General features: G+C 51.6%; 1 pseudogene; it reads left to right on the top strand.

The window, feature by feature from the left end:
- The first annotated feature begins 1097 nt into the window (after positions 1-1097).
- LOC149327994 (uncharacterized) lies at positions 1098-1971 on the top strand (annotated as a pseudogene).
- Positions 1972-22490: the final 20519 nt, after the last annotated feature.

Here is a 22490-nt window from a genome sequence, read left to right as displayed (position 1 = left end):
CCCAAGAGCTGCACTGTTAAGCATGCTAACAAGTTCGTTGCTTGTTCGACTCGGGTCGTTTACAAGATACCCCTGTCATGTGGTAGAGTGTACACGGGCCAAACTGGCCGATGTGTTAATGGCCGGGCACGCGAACATAATAATTATCTGAAAAATTCGTCAGATCCAAATACTCTCCCACGTCACTGCAGGAGTTGTAAAAAATGTGTTCCATTTTTTAACAACATTTCTGTTATCGGAAAAGGGAAAAACAGGAAGGAGAGGGAAATCCTTGAGGCCTTTCATATTAGGCTGCAAGGCAGTGACACATGCATCAGTGCACCGTCCTTGCATCTCACTAGCAAGGAAGTTAATTTCCTAAGCAGAAGTGTGCGCGTGCAAGATTGATAGACATCTGTATTCTGTTGTTTGCCAGTGTTGGAGCGTGTATCCACTCCTCGGTGATCTGCCACTTATGTATCTGTTTGTTTTGTTTGGTGTGTCTGATACGCATGCGTCTTCTGGTGACCTAGGTTGGCCGTTTCTCGATTAAACTTCAGTTGTTAGTCCAGCGTTGTCCTGTGTTCGTCTTCTCCTCGTGTCTCGTTCTTTCGCTGGTGAAGTTATGTCTGAAGCGTCTTCTGTATGGGACCCTAACATTAAGTCACTGATTAACACTTTAGAATCAATTCAGAATCGTTCAGCGCGTTTTATTTTGTCTAACTACTCCTGTTTCTCTAGCGACACACTCAGGAAGAGAACTCTAGACCTTCCAGATGTTTCACTGCGGCGTCATCTTTCTAGGCTTTTCACTTTCCAAAAAATATATTACACAAATCAATCCCTAAAACAAAGTCTATTGGCTGTTCCAAGTTATGTATCATCTCGCATTGATCACCGACTCAAAGTGAGTGTTCCAAGTTGCAGAACAACCAGTATTTTTATACTTTCCCGCCGAAGACCCGCTCAGACTGGAACCACCTGCCCGCCAGCATCGTCTCCATATATCAACCAGAAGTCGTTAGATCTGCTCTTCTTCATCACCTATGTTAACTGTTGTGAACCGAATGCGCTACTGACACGTGCCGTGCTTATCTTATGAGGCCCACCGACCAAGCCATCTGTTATCGGCAGTGGTCCCGGTGACGTCACTAGCCAAGAGGCTATAAAACTACTAACCGCTAATAAAGCTCTTTCCTTCTTCGCCAACCACTTGTCGATTCACTACAGTGGCGACGAGCGGCCCACCGCCGGGCACTGGCTGCTCCATGGCAGCCCACGTTGGACCGCCGGGTTTCGACGAAGTGGAAGACAGTTGGGAAGCATACCATGTACGTCTGTAGTCCTATTTTGAAGCCTACGGAATCGATGATTCGAAGAAGCGACGGGCGCTTCTAACGGCAGCTTTAAGTACAGCAACAGTCGGCAGAATAACGGGGCGTTGCGCGCCGGCCAAGATTCAAGAGCTTACCTACGAGAAGCTGATCGAGCTACTGACTGAGCAGTTTGCGCCGCAGGGCAATGAAATAGCGGAGTCTTACAAGTTCTTCACCAGGTATCAGCGTCCTGACGAAACAACGAAGGACTTCATTGTCGCAATTCGGAAGATGGCCTGCGGTTGCAACTTCGGTGAGTCAAGGGACAGGATGCTACGAGACAGACTAGTTTGCGGTCTGCGTGACGCTGGAGTTCAGCGAGCACTCCTGTCAAAATCATCGCTGACACTCAAAGAAGCAGAGGAGGCAGCTTTAGCGGCAGAGATGGCAGCCCTCAACGTGGATCACATGGATAAGACAAAGGGTCAAGGCAACGTTCACGCTGTGAAGAGCAAGCTGCAGGGTCCACCGCATTACCAGAAGACTCGCCTGCATACTTCACCTAGACTGAGCGATGGTGATGTTTGTTCGTGCTGCGGTAGCACTGGGCACAGAGCAGCGAAATGCAAGTTTCGCCGGGCGGAGTGTTTTCACTGCCGACGAAAAGGGCATCTAGCGAAGATGTGTGTACTGCAACAACCAGGAGTGGCACATTTCGAAGAGCATCCTTCAGAGAGCGACAGCGAGCTTTGTCTGCTAAATGTGTACACTGCATCTGTTAACCTGGTCAAGCCCGTAGTTCGCACCTTCGACTGGAGTGGAATTCCGCTGAAGATGCAAGTAGACACCGGTTCACCGGTCTCCATAATTACGTGGGGGACATACTGCAAGCATCGGCACGCCTGGCCTGCGCTCCGCGAGACGTCTTTGCAGTTGTCCTGCTTTCTTGGCAAGCTTCCCGTGAAGGGGGAGCTCCGGCTTCCTGTCTCGTACTCGGGTAAAACTCTGGAAGCGAAGCTAACCGTGCTGCAGTGTGACGGTCCGAACTTGTGCGGACGCGACGTTATCAGCGCATTTGAACGCAACGGAAGGGCTGTCCTGAGCATTGTCGGCGAGGCAAGTACGGGTGAGAGGAATTTTCCACATCAAGCTTCGGTTAGCGCGCTGTTAGAAGAGTTTAGCGATCTGTTTACACCAGGCCTAGGACGCATTGGTGGTCCCGCAGTTCATTTGCGGTTGCATGAAAATGCGCAGCCGCGATTCTGCAAAGCTCGTTCTGTGCCATATGCAATGCGAGAGCAAGTGTCTAAGGAAATAGACCGGCTTGTTAAAGAAGGCATTCTGTCGCCTATCGACAGTGCGGACTGGGCCACGCCTCTCGTTCCCGTTATCAAGAAGAATGGCTCCATTCGATTATGTGGCGATTTCAAAGTGACCGCGAATGCTGCATGTGTCACAGAGCAGTACCCACTGTCAAAAATACGGGATATTTTTGCTAACCTAAACGGGGGTGAAGTGTTCAGCACCATCGACTTGAAAGATGCGTACAATCAGTTGCCACTCGACGAGGAAACCAGGAAGCTCTTGGTCGTAAACACTCAGAAAGGCCTGTTTTGCTTTAATCGACTTCCTTTTGGTGTGGCCTCCGCCCCTGCTATTTTTCAGAGACGTATGGAAGGCATCCTGCAAGGCATTCCGGGCGTTCAAGTTTACCTGGACGATGTGGTAATCGCGGAGAAACGAGGGTACTCGGAGACGCTGCGTCAAGTTTTCGAACGTTTCCGGCAGCACGGTGTCAAGTTGCATCCGCAGAAATGTAAGTTCAGGCAACCAGAAGTTGAATTTCTGGGACATCGTATAAGTGCGGACGGATTGTTACCTAAGACAGACAACATGGCCGCGATAGCAAAGATGCCGAAGCCAAACTGTGTTGCGGAACTGCGAGCATTCTTGGGCTTCGTAACCTATTACCACGCATTTCTGGGAAATTTGGCTACTGTTTTGGAGCCGCTGTATGAACAGCTAAGAAAGAACGCACGCTGGCAGTGGGGAGTGAGACAAGATAACGCTTTCCGATGAACCCAGCGGCTGCTACAAGAGGCAAAGTTTTTGGTGCATTACGATCCAAATGAGCCCCTTATCTTGGAAACTGATGCATCCTCGTGCGGCGTTGGCGCAGTGCTATATCACAGAGTAAATGGGCAAGATCTACCAGTCGGGTTCCGATCACGAACTCTGTCACCGGCTGAGCGGAATTACGCGCAAATCGAAAGAGAGGCATTGGCTGTGGTCTTCGGTGTTACAAAGTTCCGGGAATATCTACTCGGGAATCAGTTCACGCTCGTGACAGATCACAGGCCCCTCCTCGGCCTTTTCAGCCCCGACAAGCCCGTTCCAGCCATGGCCGCTGCACGGATTCAGCGTTGGTCACTCCTACTAAGCGCCTACAACTACAAGATAGAGTTTAAGCCGGGGAAGGCGTTAATTCCGGCGGACACCCTCAGCCGTTTGCCTGTACGGCAGGCGCATGACGCTAAGGCTGCAGAAGAGGACGCTAGTGAGTACGTCCTTCTAACCGATCACTTAGACTCCGGTCCGCTGTCGGCGAGCGATCTGGCTGCGATGACTGCGGACGATAGCCAACTCGCACAAGTCCGCGATTACATTCAGAACGGCAGGCCACGATACTTGCAACCTGCTCAGGAGCCTTTACGCGCATACACGCACAGGAAGGACGAACTGACGTCCAGCCATGGAATCGTGTACTGGGGCCATCGAGCGGTAATTCCGAGGAGTGCGCGGCTACCAATGCTGCGTATGTTGCATGATGCTCATCAAGGAGTAGCGGCTATGAAGAGATTGGCCCGTTCTGTATTCTGGTACCCAGGACTCGATCAAGACATTGAGAAGCTGGCTAGCGCATGTCCAACGTGCATAGAATGGGGCAGCATGCCCCCTGCACGACAAACCGTGCCTTGGCCAGAAACAGCGGAGCCGTGGTCTAGAATTCATGTTGATTTTGCAGGTCCTGTGGAAGGTCACATGCTGATGATTGTGGTAGATTCTCATACCAAATGGATCGAGGTCACTCGAATGAAGACAGCCAGCTTGGGAAAAACAATTGAAGCACTGCAGACTACGTTCAGCCGATTCGGCTTGCCGAGGACCCTTGTGACGGACAACGGGCCGCAGTTTACTAGCGAGGAGTTCAGGGCATATATGAAGCGCAATGGCATCAGTCATATGCGGACCGCTCCCTACAAACCACAGTCTAACGGTCTGGCGGAAAGGGCGGTACGGACTGTGAAGAGCGGGTTAAACAAAAACACGCGAGGTAGTTTGCAATCTCGCCTGGACAACATTCTTTCTCATTATCGGCGCACTCCCCTTCCCAACGGGAAGACTCCGGCTTCCATGCTTCTCAGATATCAGCCACGCTGTTTATTGCACAATGTGGTGTCACGACCCTTTCCTTCTGCAGATGAATACTACACCGGAAAACCGCTGCACAAGGAAATCTGGTTCAAGAACTACGGAGTGGCCGACAAATGGAAACCAGGCGCGGTAGAGTCCACCGATGGCTCACGCATGACAACCGTAAGGACAGCAGATGGGGATTAACATCGCCGCCACTTCGACCAACTAAAGACCAGGAGGACCAGTGTGGAAGGTGCTGACGTTAAGCCCCAGGCACCCACGGAAGCATCAATGGCTGAGGACAGCGCAAGAGGCAGCTCGCAGCCTCAAGGTCACGGCAGTGGGGAGAGTGGGTCCCAACCAGGACCGGACAGTCAAACGACGCCAGACGCGCAAGCCGAAGACTGTACAAACGAAGCACAGGGAACAGAGGGCGCTGACGCACCGCGTAGGTCAAAACGGCAGCGTCGGCCCCCGGACCGCTTCGCTCCTTAAGGGGGAAGAATTGTTGTGAACCGAATGCGCTACTGACACGTGCCGTGCTTATCTTATGAGGCCCACCGACCAAGCCATCTGTTATCGGCAGTGGTCCCGGTGACGTCACTAGCCAAGAGGCTATAAAACTACTAACCGCTAATAAAGCTCGTTCCTTCTTCGCCAACCACTTGTCGATTCACTACATTAACTACTCTCCTTATTGTATTTTATTTGTATAAGTGTACTTTCCACTCCTATCTGTAACGCCTCAACGGCCCTGATAGTAACGAAATAAATAAATAAATAAATAAATAAATAAATAAATAAATAAATAAATGTAAAAGCATCATAATACTGTCACGTTGTAGTGACGGCAGTCCAGCGGTCAGGAAGACACCAGAAAGACTTGCAAATGAAGCTCTTTATTTGGGCTGACTTGCGCCCGCAAAATAACAGAATCACTCGGTGGCGGAGTAAGCAACAAGCGTGCTTGTCAATCGTCGAACTACGAATGCCCGCTGCTCGTGGCATCGTTCAATTTAAAGCCGGCAAGGAAACTTCGAGATAACAGGTCGAGATCATCTAGAGTAATCTAGAAACACGTAGGCGAAGCTGTTCATGGCTGTGAATAATCGAGATTAGTCCGGTCGCTTCTCGCGTCAGGAACAAAAATGATAACACCCCTTTTCTGCGGCCTTGCGCGAATGAACGGACGCGACAATGATACCTGGCAATACAGTGCTGCAGATCATGCAGCTAATTATGTCCTTGCCCTGCCTAATGAACTTATGTCCTATATCTTCTAAGTTTTAACTGCTAAAAGTAACTGCCACCTACCATGTGGCATTTGTAAGCGGCTTAGAGGGTAACCTATATGATAGGGATTTCTGTGCCACCACAGGTAGCACGCTATCTTCACCTATTCATCTGTTATTTGCTCATTTGATGTGCAGTCATTGTGATAAAGGCAGGCTTGATGAAATGTAAACTCTGCACGCCCTGCGTAAAGCTAATGCAATAGACCTCTCCCCGGTACGTGTAAACATCGTGACATCAAAGGGGCGTTCCCACTGGGTAAAACCATCCACTATCGCTTAATTCTGAACAGTTTTTGATTGGGACGATAGCTCCCCTGACCACTTTCTTTTCCCAATTAGAAATGTCAATCGCTATGTGTCGGAGCTATTCTTCTTGTGATTATAGCCTTATATAGCCCCCTCGGTGAGCGGCATCTTTTGTTCATCGGGCCAGACACACAGTGCGCAGATGACAGGCCGGAAGAGGTCTATTGGACCGGCGCAGTTGTTGCTGACAGCCGGAATTCGTCTACCTTTCCTTTTCATTCTGGAGTGCGTATAACTTAAATTACAAGTTTCATTCTATATCCTATGAAGGATCTATTTAGATTGAACATGGGAATGCTAGCTATTTGCCCACATCAGTCTTGGGTTTATTGACATGCTGATCAAGTGAACAGCCCGTATACTGAGCCTGCACTTCTCCACTGCGTGACTTGCATTATCTTTCATGCGCCCATGCTCCACTAGCACCCACGCAGCTTTTACATGTGACGCAGAATACGCAGCCAGGCTAAATGTGATAATGTCAACGCTTCCCGCATACAGCTAATTAATGTACGTGGGACTATATATTTCGATAGGTGTCGCCCGGGCAATGATCGCTAAAATTGCATGTGATGTTCCTGCACTGTGAAGTCCAGAGTAATCTACACAGGACTTATGAAGCCTGCAGGCAGAAATATACTAGCTGTTTCCACAGCATCGTAATGGTGATGCAAGGGAAGTCCCTATTGGGGTTGCCCGCACTTCACCGTCGTGTAGCCCGGGTCATTCATGCACACACTGCATGTTTCGCCACTGCATAGCCCACGCTTAGCCCTTTTATATCCGATATGTAGGATACGGGTGGGGAAGATGTGGGAACGACAGATGTGCCCATGCGCAGCCCATGTATTTCCTACGCCGGACACTTGTAGGCTGCAGGCGGGAATACTGGATGTTTGCCCACACCCAGCCGCCTTGAATCCGTCAGGGTGCTGCGTGGGCAGCCTCTATTGGGGTTGCCCACACTTCACCGTCATGTAGCCCGGGTCATTCATACACACACTGCATGTTTTGCCAATGCGTAGCCCACACTTAGCCATTCTATATCCGATATGTAGGATACAGGTGGGGAAGATGGGGGAACGACAAATGTGCCCATGCGCAGCCCATGTATTTCCTACGCCGGAGCCTTGTAGGCTGCAGGCGGGAATACTGGATGTTTGCCCACACCCAGCCACCTTGGATCCGTCAGGGTGCTGCGTGGGCAGCCCTAAAAGGGGCTGCACACACTTCACCATGATAGAGCCCGGACATTTGCCCACATGTATCCGCGGTGGGACCCAGGTGGGCTGCCCAGTCTGTTTAAGCCCATGCTTAGCCGACGAGGGTCCCATTCAGGCACGAAGCGGGCAGCCCAAGCGTTTTGTGCCAGCACCGCACCCAGGGGGGACCCATGTGGGTTTACTGTGGGCAGCCACCAACCCTCATTGCCCATATCGGAGCCGCATGGGCCCGCCACCTTGTGCTACTGGGGAGGCTTACAATCAGCTACTGTTAGACGCGGAAGCCATGCTACTTATGACCATAAACACGCTTAACGGACTGTTTAGTTTCACTCGCCTGCCATTTCGAGTGGCTTCTGCACCAGCAGTTTTCCAACGGCGCATGGAGATCATCTTGCAAAGACTTCCTGGGGTTTAGGTCTATTTAGACGACGTCATCATTGCCGAGAAGCACAATGACTGCATCACACTGCATTAAGTGTTACATCGGTTTCGGAAAAACGGCGTGCGCTTGAATGCGGACCAGTGCAAGTTCCGTCGAGCACAGGTGGATTTCCTGGGACAAACAATTACTGCTCAGGGACGGAAACCAAAGTCAGAAAACGTGGAGGCCATTCTGCCAATGCAGGTGCCGCGGAACCTCGCAGAATTAAGGTCGTATCTGAGCATGGTAACATACTACCACTAGTGTTTTCGCAATGCATCTACAGCCCCACTGATCAACTGCTCCGCAAGGAGGCTAAGTGGGAGTGGGGTCCCAGTCAGCAACGGGCCTTCAGGAAGGTGTAAGGCCTCCTTAAGTCCGCCGATTTCTTGGAGCATTTTGACCCATTCAAGCCTCTTGCCCTACAATGCGATGCCTTCCCAGATGGGATCGGTACGGTGCTTTCTCACTATGTCGGGGATGGGGTGCGTCGGCGTTGGTCTAGGCTGCATATTGACTTTAAGGGGCCGATCGATGGACACATGCTACTGACCGTTGTGGATTGATATTGCCACATATCATTGTAGTGTTTGTTCGTTCACGCTCAAGGCTGCAGGAAAGGGCTGTTATCATTTCTGCTCGTGACGCGAGAAGCGACCAGTCTAATCTCGATTGATCGCAGCCATGAAAGGCTGCATCTAGGTTTTTCCAGATTACTGTAGATGATATTGTCCTGCTATCTGGAAGTTTCTTTGCGGGCTTTAAATTGAGCGATGCCGCTAGCGGCGGGCATTCGTAGTTCGACGACCGCCGAGCACGCCTGTTGCTTACGCCGCATGTAACATCAGACCTTTGAGTTCAGCCGTTTTATTTGGTACTTTGTTGACATTAGAAAAAAATAAACTTCTCTTTCTACGCCGCCGCCGAGTGATTCAGTTCTTTTGAGGGCGCAAGTCAGCCCAAATAAAGAGCTTCGTTTAAAAGTCTTTCTGGTGTCTTCCTGACCGCTGGACTGCCGTCACTACAACGTGACATCTGGTGGAGGTGCGGGGTAGCATTCCATGTACCGGACACCCCCAGCAAGTCGCGACGCCAGCCCTTCGAGTCATTCAGCGCAGGACCTGAGTCCAGTCCACCGCGCAAGCCGACGTCTGCTAGGAGACGCACCTGAGTTCGGGATTCTGCCTGACCCTACCCGGAAACGAAAGCCAGCAGGAACGTCCACCATGAGCTTGCCCCAGCCGACGGCTCCAATCATTCTTCACCAGCCCCGGGTGCCACCAACCTTCGACGCTTCGCCTGGCGCCGACCCCGAAGAATGGCTGGAACAGTTCGACCGTGTGGCTGCCTTCAACAACTGGGATGACGCTACGAAGCTTAGGTACGTCTTCTTCGCCTTGGAGGGACCAGCAAAAGTCTGGTTTGAGAATAAGGAAGCTAACCTCACGAACTGGGAAACCTTCAAGGAACAGCTTCTAAAGACCTTCACGAACGTTGTGCGAAAGGAGAGAGCCCAGCAGCTGCTACAGTCTCGCATACAACACCCAAACGAGACCGTTGCTGTGTACACTGAGGAAATGAAGCGTCTTTTCCGGCGTGCCGACGCAAACATGAAGGAAGAAGAAAAAGTAAGGTTGCTCATGCGAGGAGTTAAAGAGCAATTCTTTGCCGGCCTCGTCCGCAACCCACCGAAAACTGTCGCGGAATTTGTAGAAGAGGCATCCACGATGGAAAAAACTCTGGATGCTCGAGCCCGCCAGTATGACCGCCAGCAGCGCATTTTCTCAGCAAGCTGCCTGGACACCGCTAACAGCAATGACCTGCGGGATGTTATACGTCAAGTTGTGCGAGAGGAGCTCCGACGATTGCTGCCAACGGGAACGCAGCCGCAAATTTCATCGCTCACTGACGTCATCCGGGACGAAGTTCAACAGGCCTTGGGTGTGACGCCGACATCCACGCAGCCTCTGCAGCCCCCAGCCATGATTTACGCCGCAGCTGTGCGCCGTCCTGCCCCTCGACGACGGGACCCAAGCCCCTATCGCCCTCAGCCAGCTGCGTTGGACCGCCGCCCACTCGCCCCAACCCGCCCGTCCTACGAGCGACGCGCGCAGCCGAGGAAATGCGACGAGTGGAGAACTCCCGACCAGCGCCGCCCACTATACTTCCACTGTGGCGAAGCCGGTCACGTCCTCCGGCACTGCCCATACAGAAGACTGGGCATCCGAGGGTTCTCTTACGACGCTCCACGACCCCGACCCGGCCAGCGACCAGCCGAAATTGAGGAATTTTTGCGTCGGGAAGAATGCTCACCACCCAGCCGCCTATCACGGTCCCCGTCACCTTTGTCTCCGCGCTTCGTATCTCCGAGCCGAGGCTACGCTGTGCGTGGACGCTCCCCCAGCCCCCGAAGGTTAAACTGAAAAAAGCAGCCTCTGGAGGTGAGGTTGCTTCTAAGCGCAAGGACAAAGATCCTCCACCGACGATAACTCCGACGACACCTCCGACGACACCTCCGACGACACCTCCGACGACACCTCCGACGACACCTTCGACGACAACTTCGACGACAACTTCGATGACAACACCGACGACGACGACGACGCGACCAGACTTGACGCCTTTACCGCTGCCCATAGAAGTAACGTCGGAGTACGCCCACCGCAGCCTCACTACCCGACGAAGCGGAGATCGTACACCGAAGACCACGTGTAGCACGAAAACGCGAACAAGTGACCTTGAAGTTACGGTCGACGGTCACGCGGTTACTGCCTTGGTCGACACGGGAGCTGACTACTCAGTCATGAGCGGGCCATTCGCTGTTCCACTCAGGAAAGTGACAACAATTTCGGATGGCCCGTTGATCCGCACCGCAGGTGGTAACCTGATTACGCCGTCAGGACGCTGCACCACGAGAGTTACTGTAAATGGGAGAACCTATGCTACAACCTTCCTGGTCCTACAGCAATGCTCGCGAGACGTGATTTTGAGAATGGAGTTCCTGAACGAACATCGGGCGATCATCGACCTTCGATCTCAGTCGATGAAGCTTTCCACGGAGAATGCCATACCTGGTGCGACGAACGCAACTCATCACGTTGCCTTAAACGTCCTCGACGAAGCATTGAGCGTGCCGCCCCGATCGAGTGTCCTCGCCTGCATAGGTACTGGAGACGTCGAAACTGCCGAAGGCGTCATCGAGGGGAACACCCAGCTACTCCTGGATCAAGGACTGGCCGTCGCAAGGGGAGTCGCCCAAATCCGAAATGGCCAAGGCCAGGTGTTGCTAACCAACTTCACCGAATAATACCGGAATCTAAACAAAGGCACGACGATCACTTTCCTCGACGAGCTGGCAGACATCAGAGACGTATTTGCCCTACCCGACCAACCCGCAGAACCATCAGACCAAGGCCGTCAACCCACGTTCGACATCAACCCGGCATTACCCCGGAGCAGACAAGACCAAATACGCAGTCTTCTTCAAAGGTACAGCGATTGTTTCTCATCAGCATCGAATGTGCGACGAACCCGGCTTGCCAAGCACCGCATTGTCACAGACGAACACGCCCGACCACTGCGGCAGAGCCCCTACCGCGTATCGCCGATAGAACGCCAAGCTATCCGCAAGCAAGTAGAGGAAATGCTACGTGACGACGTCATCCAGCCATCAAGGAGCCCCTGGGCAGCACCAGTTGTCCTAGTGAAAAAGAAAGACGGCACCCTTCGCTTCTGCGTCGATTACCGCCGCCTGAACAGCATTACGAAGAAGGATGTCTACCCCCTCCCCCGCATCGACGACACACTGGATCGGCTATGCAACGCTAAGTACTTCTCATCGATGGACCTGAAGAGCGGCTACTGGCAAATTGAAGTCGACGAAAGAGATCGCGAGAAGACTGCGTTCATCACGCCAGACGGACTCTTCGAGTTCAAGGTGATGCCATTCGGCCTCTGCTCTGCCCCAGCGACGTTCCAGCGAGTAATGGATACAGTGCTCGCAGGCTTGAAGTGGCAAATTTGTCTAGTCTACTTAGATGACGTTGTTGTCTTCTCCACAAGCTTTGAAGACCACCTCAGAAGGCTTCGGACAGTGCTGGAAACAATCAAGTCTTCGGGCCTAACACTGAAACCAGAGAAGTGCCACTTCGCCTACGAGGAGCTGCTGTTCCTTGGTCACGTCGTAAGCAAGGATGGAGTTCGCCCAGACCCTCAGAAGACGGCTGCGATCGCACAGTTTCCACAGCCTAATGACAAGAAAGCTATACGCAGATTTCCTGGATTGTGCGCTTATTACCGGCGATTCGTCAAGAACTTTTCGCGCATCGCTGAGCCTTTGACCCAACTTACCAAGGCGGACGTGCCTTTTAAATGGGAAACGCCGCAAGAGGAGGCTTTCAAAGAGCTAAAGCGCCGATTACAGTCCCCTCCGGTGCTCGGGCACTTTGATGAAAACGCCGAAACCGAAATCCATACCGATGCAAGCAGTGTGGGCTTAGGAGCGGTGCTCGTTCAGAAAAATGGTGGAGAGGAAAAAGTTATTGCGTACGCTAGCCGTTCACTGTCGAAAGCCGAAGCCAACTATTCGACGACCGAGAAAGAATGTCTCGCCATTATTTGGGCCACGTCGAAATTTCGCCCCTACCTGTACGGACGACCATTCAAGGTTCTGAGCGATCACCATGCTCTGTGCTGGCTAGCCAATTTGAAAGATCCCTCCGGCCGCCTTGCCCGTTGGAGCCTGCGTCTTCAAGAATTTGACATAACTGTAGTCTACAAATCTGGCCGCAAGCATTCCGACGCAGACTGCTTGTCCCGAGCCCCCGTCGACGCAGCAGGCGAAGAAGAAGACGACGACGCTTTCTTAGGACCGGTAAGCGCCAGCAGTTTCGCGCAGCAGCAGCACTCGGATCCTGACTTTCAAAGCCTAGTTGATTATCTGAAAGGCAAGACTGCATCGCCTCCCCGAGGGTTCAAGCGGCAACTGTCGTCCTTCGTCCTTCACAATAATGTCCTCCTGAAGAAGAACTTCGCGCCGAACAGGACAGTGCATCTTCTTGTCGTGCCCAAAAATCTTAGGCAAGAAATTATGCAGGCATGTCATGATGAGCCGACTGCAGGACATCTCGGGATTGCTCGCACGTTGCACCGCATCCAGGAGTACTATTGGCCACGGCTAGCTATCGACGTTTCCCATTACGTCAAAAAATGCCGTAAGTGTCAGCGACGCAAGACGCCTCCGACTAGACCAGCCGGACTCCTGAACCCCATACCACCGCCAACTAAGCCCTTTCAGCAAATAGGGATGGACCTCCTCGGCCCCTTTCCGACCTCTTCATCAGGAAACAAGTGGCTGATCGTGGCCACCGACTACATGACCCGCTACGCCTAAGCAAAAGCGTTGCCTAGTGGTACCGCAACAGAAGTCGCAAAATTTTTTGTCGAACAAATTCTCCTGCGACACGGCGCCCCGGAAGTGCTCATCACAGACAGAGGAACGGCGTTTACAGCGGAGCTGACGCAAGCCATTTTAAACTATAGCCAGACAAGCCATCGGAGGACCACTGCCTATCATCCACAAACCAACGGACTCACAGAGCGCCTGAACAAGACCATCGCAGACATGCTCTCCATGTACATCGACGCCGAACACAAGACGTGGGACTCCATTCTGCCCTACGTGATCTTCGCTTATAATACTGCCGTCCAGGAGACAACCAGGCTTACCCCATTCCAGCTAGTATACGGCAGGAAGCCCACGACAACACTCGACGCAATGCTCCCGCACGTTTCCGACGAAGACAACCTCGACGTCGCCGCGTACCTTCATCGCGCCGAGGAAGCCCGAAGACTTGCGCGGCTTCGCATTCAAGACCAGCAGCACACCGACGCCCGACGCTACAATCTGCGCCGACAAGACACGCATTACAAGCCAGGTGATCGGGTTTGGATATGGACGCCAGTTCGCCGCCGTGGATTGAGCGAAAAGTTGCTGCGACGCTACTTTGGCCCGTACAGGGTTCTCCGTCGCATCGGTGACCTCGACTATGAAGTCATCCCCGACGCCACGACAGCATCTCAGCGACGCCGCCCACGCCCGGAAGTCGTACATGTCGTACGCCTGAAGCCATATTATGAACGCTAAAGGACTCGAAGTTTCATTTTTCCGTGTTTATTTTCATTTTAAAGCATCGAGACGATGCTTCTTTGGAAGGGGGTAATGCCACATATCATTGTAGTGTTTGTTCGTTCACGCTCAAGGCTGCAGGAAAGGGCTGTTATCATTTCTGCTCGCGACGCGAGAAGCGACCAGTCTAATCTCGATTGATCGCAGCCATGAAAGGCTGCATCTAGGTTTTTCCAGATTACTGTAGATGATCTTGTCCTGCTATCTGGAAGTTTCTTTGCGGGCTTTAAATTGAGCGATGCCGCGAGCGGCGGGCATTCGTAGTTCGACGACCGCCGAGCACGCCTGTTGCTTACGCCGCCGCCGAGTGATTCAGTTCTTTTGAGGGCGCAAGTCAGCCCAAATAAAGAGCTTCGTTTGAAAGTCTTTCTGGTGTCTTCCTGACCGCTGGACTGCCGTCACTACAACGTGACAATATAGTAAATGGATCGAAGCAGTACCCCTGAAAAACACCACAGCCCACACCACTATAGAATCCCTCTCCACCTTGTTCGCCACGTTCGGATTGCCCCGTAAGCTGGTTTCTGATAATGGCCCGCATTTACAAGTGCTGAATATGGGGAGTTTATGAAGCTGAATAACATAACACACCTCCAGACAACACCGTAATACCCGCAGTCCAACGGGCTCGCGGAAAGCTAGTTTAGTTGACGGGGTTTAATGTCCCAAAGTGACTAAGGCTATGAGAGACGCCGTAGTGGAGGGCTCCGGAAATTTCGACCACCTGGGGTTCTTTAACGTGCACTGACATCGCACAGTACACGGCCCTCTGGAATTTCTCCTCCAAAGAAATTCAACCGCCTTGGCCGGGATCGAACCCGCGTCTTTCGGGTCAGCAGCCGAGCACCATAACCACTGAGCCACCGCGGCGGCAGCTCGCGGAAAGCGCCGGGCGAACCGAGAGTTTTTGAAGAAGAACGTCCATGGGTCTTTGAAAACACGCTTGACAAGGATTCTGCACAGGTACCGAAGGACGCCGCAGCCGCGGGAAATACCGCAGCGAAGTTCCTTGTGGGCTACGAGCGCTGTTCCAGACTGGACAACGCAGTGGTACCACCGGAGCCTCGCGCTCTGCAGTCTCCATTTGACCTGCGCGTTCCTGGTGTGTTGCGGCCGGGGGAAAATATCTGAGTAGAAAATTTCGGGTGAGGCGAGCCATGCATCCCAATCCGAATCACGTCATCGGACGGCACTCGCATGGTGAAAACCGATGGCCCAGAAGGGGAGCACATTCGTCGAGACACCGGCCAGGTCAAGCCACGTGTGGGGGAGCATTACCTGGACGACAGAGCCTGTGACACTGAGCGCCAAGATGGGACCGCCATTCCCAAGTATTTGGGACACCAAGAGAGGGGCCAGGAATACGCGAGGCTGCCCCAAGCACCCCGACGCCAGCACTGCGCTGGTCGGGCCGGACACGAAAACCCCCAGACCGCTAAATACCGGAGAGGGAAAGATATGCTACATCAAAATGACGTTACGCAAGTATACGGGAACAGTTATCGAAACTGTCCTCCTCCTCATACTTACGGACACAGTCATCGCCGCTTCCCTCCTCCTCACACTCCTTCTCTAACCGTTTAGCAACACGCCTATAATAACACTCATCAAAACAATAAACGATGTCTTGGCCCACCCACCGCTTTGTATGGTGCGGATTCTTCAGTAGATTCGGACCATTGTTCTCTTTCCTGGATGCAAACGATGACATCAAAGAAAAGTCGCCTTCTGATGCGGAGCCTGATTCTATAGCAGTATCATTTTGACGTCAAGTACAAGAAAGGCAAACTTAATGGAAACGCGGACGCACTTAGCCGTTCTTTCTAAGCTGTCCGGGGTGCCCTTCGTGTATCCAAAATTGCAATTTAAGTTTTTATTCGTGCGTTCTTGTGGGTAATGTGTATCGTAACATGTTTGGTTCTCTCAGTACACGTGGGTCCTAAGAAGTTTTCAGTGTGAGCTTTTCTCGAACGGCTATACTAACGAGATTGTAGCAATCCCTCTTTTGAACTGGATTATTCGGAGGGGAGTTGAGTGCTGGCTTGGGCATATTGTTTAAGTGTCAAAGAGGCCTCAAAGAATTTGGTCTACGTCAAAGAAGACAACGTTGCGAGCCACGTAGAGCTCCTGGCATACTTCGAAAAGCACGACAGTCGTCTTGTCGTGCACCAGAAGCAACTGCTACCCACTGAGACACGTATGGCAGGGGAGGAGGCTGTTATGACTCAGCTTGCCACCCGCGTTTGACCAGACGACCACCGCAAAGAAGGATGCCGCGCTGAGAAAGTGCCTGCAGGATTTTCTCACGCTACGCTGGGTGAGGATGACCTTACCGTAGGAGGCTCTCGGGGACAGAGACCTGCGACGGACGGAACCAAGGGCGCCCGTTCAGGGAATATAGGGACTTAGCTATCAAGGGATGACCCGTTTCCTTCAGGAGACGGCCCCACAGTAGAGAGCCCGCCGCAGTTGAGGCCCGTGGCGTCACAAGGGCCACAAGTGTTTTCGGTGACACCCAGCTGCTCGCACCACGGTTCCTGCACTAGAGGAATTAGTAGCAGACTTGCAATTACTCCTCTCCCGTTTCCACGGGTTGATTCTGCAAAGAGTGACTCCACCTGTTAGAGTGCTGTGCAAATTTTTTTGGTGCCCATCTAGGAGAAATGTGCCTTGTGTTGGACTGGCCACTTCGTGATGGAAGGGCGGAACCTGAGGGCAATTAAGGATGGTGCTGAGTTTGAATGGACCCTCTGGGCCCTGTCGAAAAGGCTCATCCAGTCGCTGGAACCTAAGAACTCTTAAATTTTGGCTCTTTTTCTCTAGTATATAAACAAGTTTCCTAAAAGTGCCATTAAATTCGCTAGTTTTCGTTTTCCCCAACTTTCCTCACCCCGATGACTCAACACGCTGCCAAACGGATCCCCGGTTCGAGATTGCCTGTGCACCACGACAGTGTCATGAAGGAGAGTTGTGTCACCGTTCAATTGCTTCATAAGTTTTAAAGAAATTTCAGCATCTTCGGACCGATTACTCTCTAAAGCATCTCTTGCGCCAAGCAGCACTTGCATGAGAATTGGACAGTGCCATCACGAGAGCATCCAATCAAAGAGAACTGGTGCAAAATGATCACTGCCTGTTGCCATTTTTCTATGGAACGAACGCATGTTTTTTTTTGTTAATTAAGCAACAAGAGCTAGGGTGTAGACAGGCTTCCTTCTCAGGATTAGATATGGAATGGAAAAATTTTTTGATGTGAATTTTCCACGAGAAGCGTTTGCACAAACTACAGATGTACGCACACAGGGAGACATGTTGAATAGCTGCATTCTAGTGGACTCAGTGACCACAGTCTCTTGTTTTTCAAACTAACCAATGCAATCTCCGCCCACTAACCATCGTCAAATACATCCGCGAAAATCGTAATGCCGACTTAGCAAGTGTGAACTCCGACCTCGAACAATTCTTCCCTGCTTTGCTCCTATCCATGCCTACGAGATCCGTGAATGAAAACTGGTGCCATTTTAAGCACAAACTCTTGTCGCTCATTAACACTTACCTACCACTCATATGTATCCGCGGCGACGCCACTAAGCCTTGGTATTCCAATGCATTGCGCAAATTATCTCGGAAAAAAAACGCCTATTCCGTAATGCCAAAAATTCTACATCATCTGTGAAATGGAACAAATACTTCGCCAGTCTTCGCGAATACACTCAGTTATTACGGTCATCTAAAAGAAAATTCTACAATCATGATCTCCTAGACTTAATGCGCTCTAACCCAAAAAAATTCTGGAATCTGATAACGCATAAAAAAACAGCTCATACAACATATCTTTGAGAAGACAAGATGGCACACACGTTCCGCTTTCCGAACGCTCCGATGCAATGAACTCCTACTTCACCTCAGTCTTCACCCACGAACCACCGGAAAACAGGATTACTTTACCGCAACTTAATTTTGCTTGAATGCCATCTGTTACCATCACATCTGAGGGAATTTCTAAGCTCATCGAAAAACTCAAGCCGTCTACTTCACCAGGACCTGACAACATACCTGCCAAAATCCTCAAAGGAACCAAAGAATTGTAAAGCCAAATCCTACAGCTCATTTTCGACCAATCTCTAAAGACCGGCCGAATTCCGGACGATTGGAAAACAAGGAGAGTTGTGCCCGTTTTTAATGCCGTTGACGGCTCTGACCCCTCGAATTATCGTCCCATTTCATTAACATGCATCCCGTGCAAACTCTTTGAGCATATAATGTATTCCAATATTGCAAATCACCTCCATAAAAACTCTGTTATCTTTCCCAAACAAGATAGTTTCAGGGCAGGCTTCTCATGCGAAACACAACTTTTCGAATTCACAACTGATCTTCATCTAAGTCTAGGTTCTTTATTTCAAACAGACGCGATTTACTTGGATTTCTCAAAAGCATTTGATCGCGTTCCTCACCAACGTCTCATCTGTAAAGTCGCATGACTGTCACTCGACCCTCTAGTCTTTTCCTGGATTCGCTGCTTTTTGATTAATCGCTCACAGTTCACCGTCATTGCAAATCACGCATCTGCAACTACCGTAGTTAGCTCCGGTGTACCCCAGGGTTCCGTCCTTGCTCCGCTTCTGTTCCTAGTCTTCATCAACGACCTGCCATCAGGAAACTCGTCATCCGTCTGTCTTTTGGAGATGATTGCGTAGTTTATCGCCGCATATCTGATAACACTCACCAGTAATTATTACAGGACGACCTAAATAAAATACAGAAATACAGAAATACAGGCTCATGCAGCTTAATATTTCGAAATGTAAATGCGTGCACATATCACGCAAATGTTCCATTACTAATTTCCAGTACTCCCCGAACTCCGTGGCGCTTCAGCAACGAATTCATACAAGTACCTTGGCGTCGAAATAACGAACAAATTAACATGGACAGACCACATTATCAAACTTTGCTCAAGCACTTCCAGAGTACTTGGCTTTATCCGAAGATCGCTATCAATGTCCCCTCCATCCATTAGACAACAAGCATACGAAGCATTCATTCGCGCTAAAATGGAATATGCCTCAGAAATATGGAACCCTCATCGGCCTACTTAATACAATTGCTCGAAGCTATCCAGAATCGGGCAGCTCGGTTCATAACGTCGCAGTATTCGTCTCGACACAGCGTTACCAATCTAAAATCCTCTCTCGGCCTTGAGCCATTAGCACTCCGCAGAAAAGTATCAATTCTTTGTCTTTTACACAAACTATACTTTAATTTCTCTGCACTACGACAAACTTTGTTGTCTGCTTCCTTACGCTCATCTCGCCCATTATTAAACTCCCTCAGCATTCAGCGGTTGCACGGTTCATCGAACGCTTTCAACAAATTTTTCCTTCCCATCGCCATAGAAGAATGGAACAACCTACCTGAATTAGAGAAAAAATAGCGCAAACCATGCACACCACGAGAACGACGACGACGAGACACAAGCGCTTTTGTCTCGTCGTCGTCCTTCTCGTGGTGTGCATGGTTTGAGATAATTTTCTCTAATTCAAGTATGCACCAACTAGCCCAAAAAGAGGTGTTAATGAAGAACCTTCCTGAAATCGTTGTCGTCGAATCTAATCTCACGAGATTTAGGCAGCTACTCACAGACCACTTCAACCAACTATAGCTACTTCCCTCGCGCTGCTCTAACTGCAATTTGAACTGCTTGTGTCATTGCGTCACCCCCCCCTCCCCCCCCCCCCCCGAGTGTTTTCCCACTTATTTAATTTCCGCACATTTTAATGTTTAATTTTATATACTACTGCTTCGCCGTATATTGTCACGGCTTGACGTACAGGCCGGCGGCGAGAACGGGTGAAGACAGAGAGCACAGAACAAAACAGGCAGGTCCACCAGCAGCAACGTCGTCGTCGGCGCGCCGCAATCGCTACTCGTCTTTTTCTTCCACTCGCGACACTACCTCCCCCTATAAAGAAGCATCGTCCCGATGCTAGCACGGAAGCAAGAGCACAGGAAGGAAAACCACACACGCGCCCAGCAACTCCTGCTGGCCAGTGTAAAAGGGAGTGGTAAAATCAGTTCGGGTCCAGGCGATCATCGCGCGTAATACGGTTTAAGCCGCACTACGTGCACTATTTCAGGGCGGGGTGAACGACGTGATGACGGTCGGGTTCCTTCGGGCAGCACCTCGTAATTAAGTTCACCGAGGCGGCGAACAACTGTATACGGGCCGAAGTAGCGCTTCATGAGTTTTTCGGAGAGACCTCGACGGCGCACCGGTGTCCACACCCAGACCTTGTCTCCAGGGTAAAAATGGACGTCGCGTCGACGGAGATTGTACCGACGAGCGTCGGCATGTTGTTGATGTTGGGTACGAAGTCTGGCGAGTTGCCGAGCTTCTTCTGCGCGCTCGCAGACTAGTCGGGCATCATCGGCGACGTCGACAGGTGGCTCGTGCGGTAGCATAGCGTCAAGCATCGTGGTGACCTGTCTTCCATGTACCAGCTGGAAAGGGGACATACCTGTCGTCTCCTGGACAGCGGTATTATAAGCGAATGTAACGTAAGGCAGTACCGCGTCCCAACTGCGGTGGGTGACATCCACGTACATGGCGATCATGTCGGCCATGGTCTTGTTCAGCCGCTCCGTCAGCCCATTCGTTTGCGGATGGTACGCAGTAGTTCGGCGGTGGCTGGTGCAGCTGAGACGGAGGATCTCCTGTGTGAGCTTGGCCAGAAACGCGGCACCCCGGTCAGTGATCAAAACGGCAGGGGCACCGTGACGGAGCACAATGCACTCAATAAAAAATTGGGCTGCCTCAACAGCTGTCGCCGACGGAAGTGCTCGGGACTCCGCGTATCGTGTTAGGTAGTCCGTCGCTATGATAACGCACCTGTTGCCCGACTGCGACGTTGGAAATGGACCAAGAAAATCCATTCCGACAGTGTGGAACGGAACAGGCGGTGGTTCGAGTGGTTGGAGAAGGCCAGCTGGTCGTATGGGCGGTGTTTTGCGCCTTTGACGGCCAGTAGTACCGTTCTCGAATACGTGAAAGTGTTCGGCTGTAGCCAAGGTGACCAGCTGTAGGATCGTCATGGCAAGCTTGGGCGACCTCGGCGCGCAGGTCTTCCGGTACAACAAGGAGCCACGACCTCGGGCTGCTGTCGAAGTTCTGCTTGTACAATACACCATGCATTATCTTGAATGTCGGCAGTATGCGCTGGAAAATGCGAGGCACCGCAGCTTCGTGGCCTTCCAAGTGCGCCATCAGCTGATCAAGCTGAGGATCACTGCGTTGCCGAGCAGCCATATCTGCCATGTCCAATGCCCCAAGGAAGCCGTCCTCTTCGTCATTTTCGCCTCCCGGTGCCGGCTCCACGGGGGCTCGAGACAAGCAGTCAGCATCATGGTGTTTGCGGCCGGACTTGTAGGTGATGGTGACGTCGTACTCCTGTAGCCGAAGGCTCCACCGAGCAAGGCGGCCTGCTGGATCCTTAATATTGGCGAGCCAGCACAGCGAATGGTGATCGGTGACGACACGAAAAGGGCGACCGTACAGATAGGGCCGGAATTTGGTGATGGCCCAGATGACAGCGAGGCACTCTTTCTCAGTTGTCGAGTAATTGCCCTCCGCCTGCGAAAGAGCTCGGCTGGCATACGCAATAACCCTCTCAGCGCCGTCCTGGAATTGCACCAGCACTGCTCCTAGTCCTTTGTTGCTGGCGTCCGTGTGGAGTTCAGTGTCGGCGTCTTGATCAAAATGGACTAGTATGGGGGATGTTGCAAGGGCGTGTTTTAATTGGCGGAATGCTGATTGTTGCTCCTCGGTCCACTCAAAGACAACGTTATCCTTCGTCAGGCGGTAAAGTGGCGCCGCGATCTGGGCAAAGTTCCGTACGAAATGTCGGAAGTATGCGCAGAGACCAAGAAAGCTTCTGACGGTCTTCTTGTCCGACGGTGGAGGGAAGGATGCGACGGCGGCCGTTTTCTCGGGTTCTGGCTTCACACCCACTTGGCTGACGATGTGACCAAGGAACTTTAGTTCACTGTATGCGAACCGGCACTTCGAAGGCTTGAGCGTGAGTCCGGCGTTCAGAAGAGCTTGAAGAACCGCTTCAAGACGCACCAGATGGTCCGCGAAAGTGCTTGAGAAGATGACAACGTCATCCAGATACACGAGACATGTCTGCCACTTTAGACCGGCGAGCACAGTATCCATGACTCGTTGAAATGTCGCGGGCGCTGTACACAGGCCAAACGGCATCACCTTAAACTCGTAGAGGCCATCCGGGGTTATAAATGCAGTCTTTTCGCGGTCGCGCTCATCCACTTCAATTTGCCAGT

Source organism: Amblyomma mixtum, chromosome 10 (genome assembly GCF_055824585.1).
Source record: "Amblyomma mixtum isolate Tamu chromosome 10, ASM5582458v1, whole genome shotgun sequence".
In the NCBI taxonomy this organism is placed as follows: Eukaryota; Metazoa; Arthropoda; class Arachnida; order Ixodida; family Ixodidae; genus Amblyomma; species Amblyomma mixtum.
The sequence above is the reverse complement of the archived record's forward strand: the minus strand, read 5'-3'. Positions and strand labels throughout refer to the sequence as shown.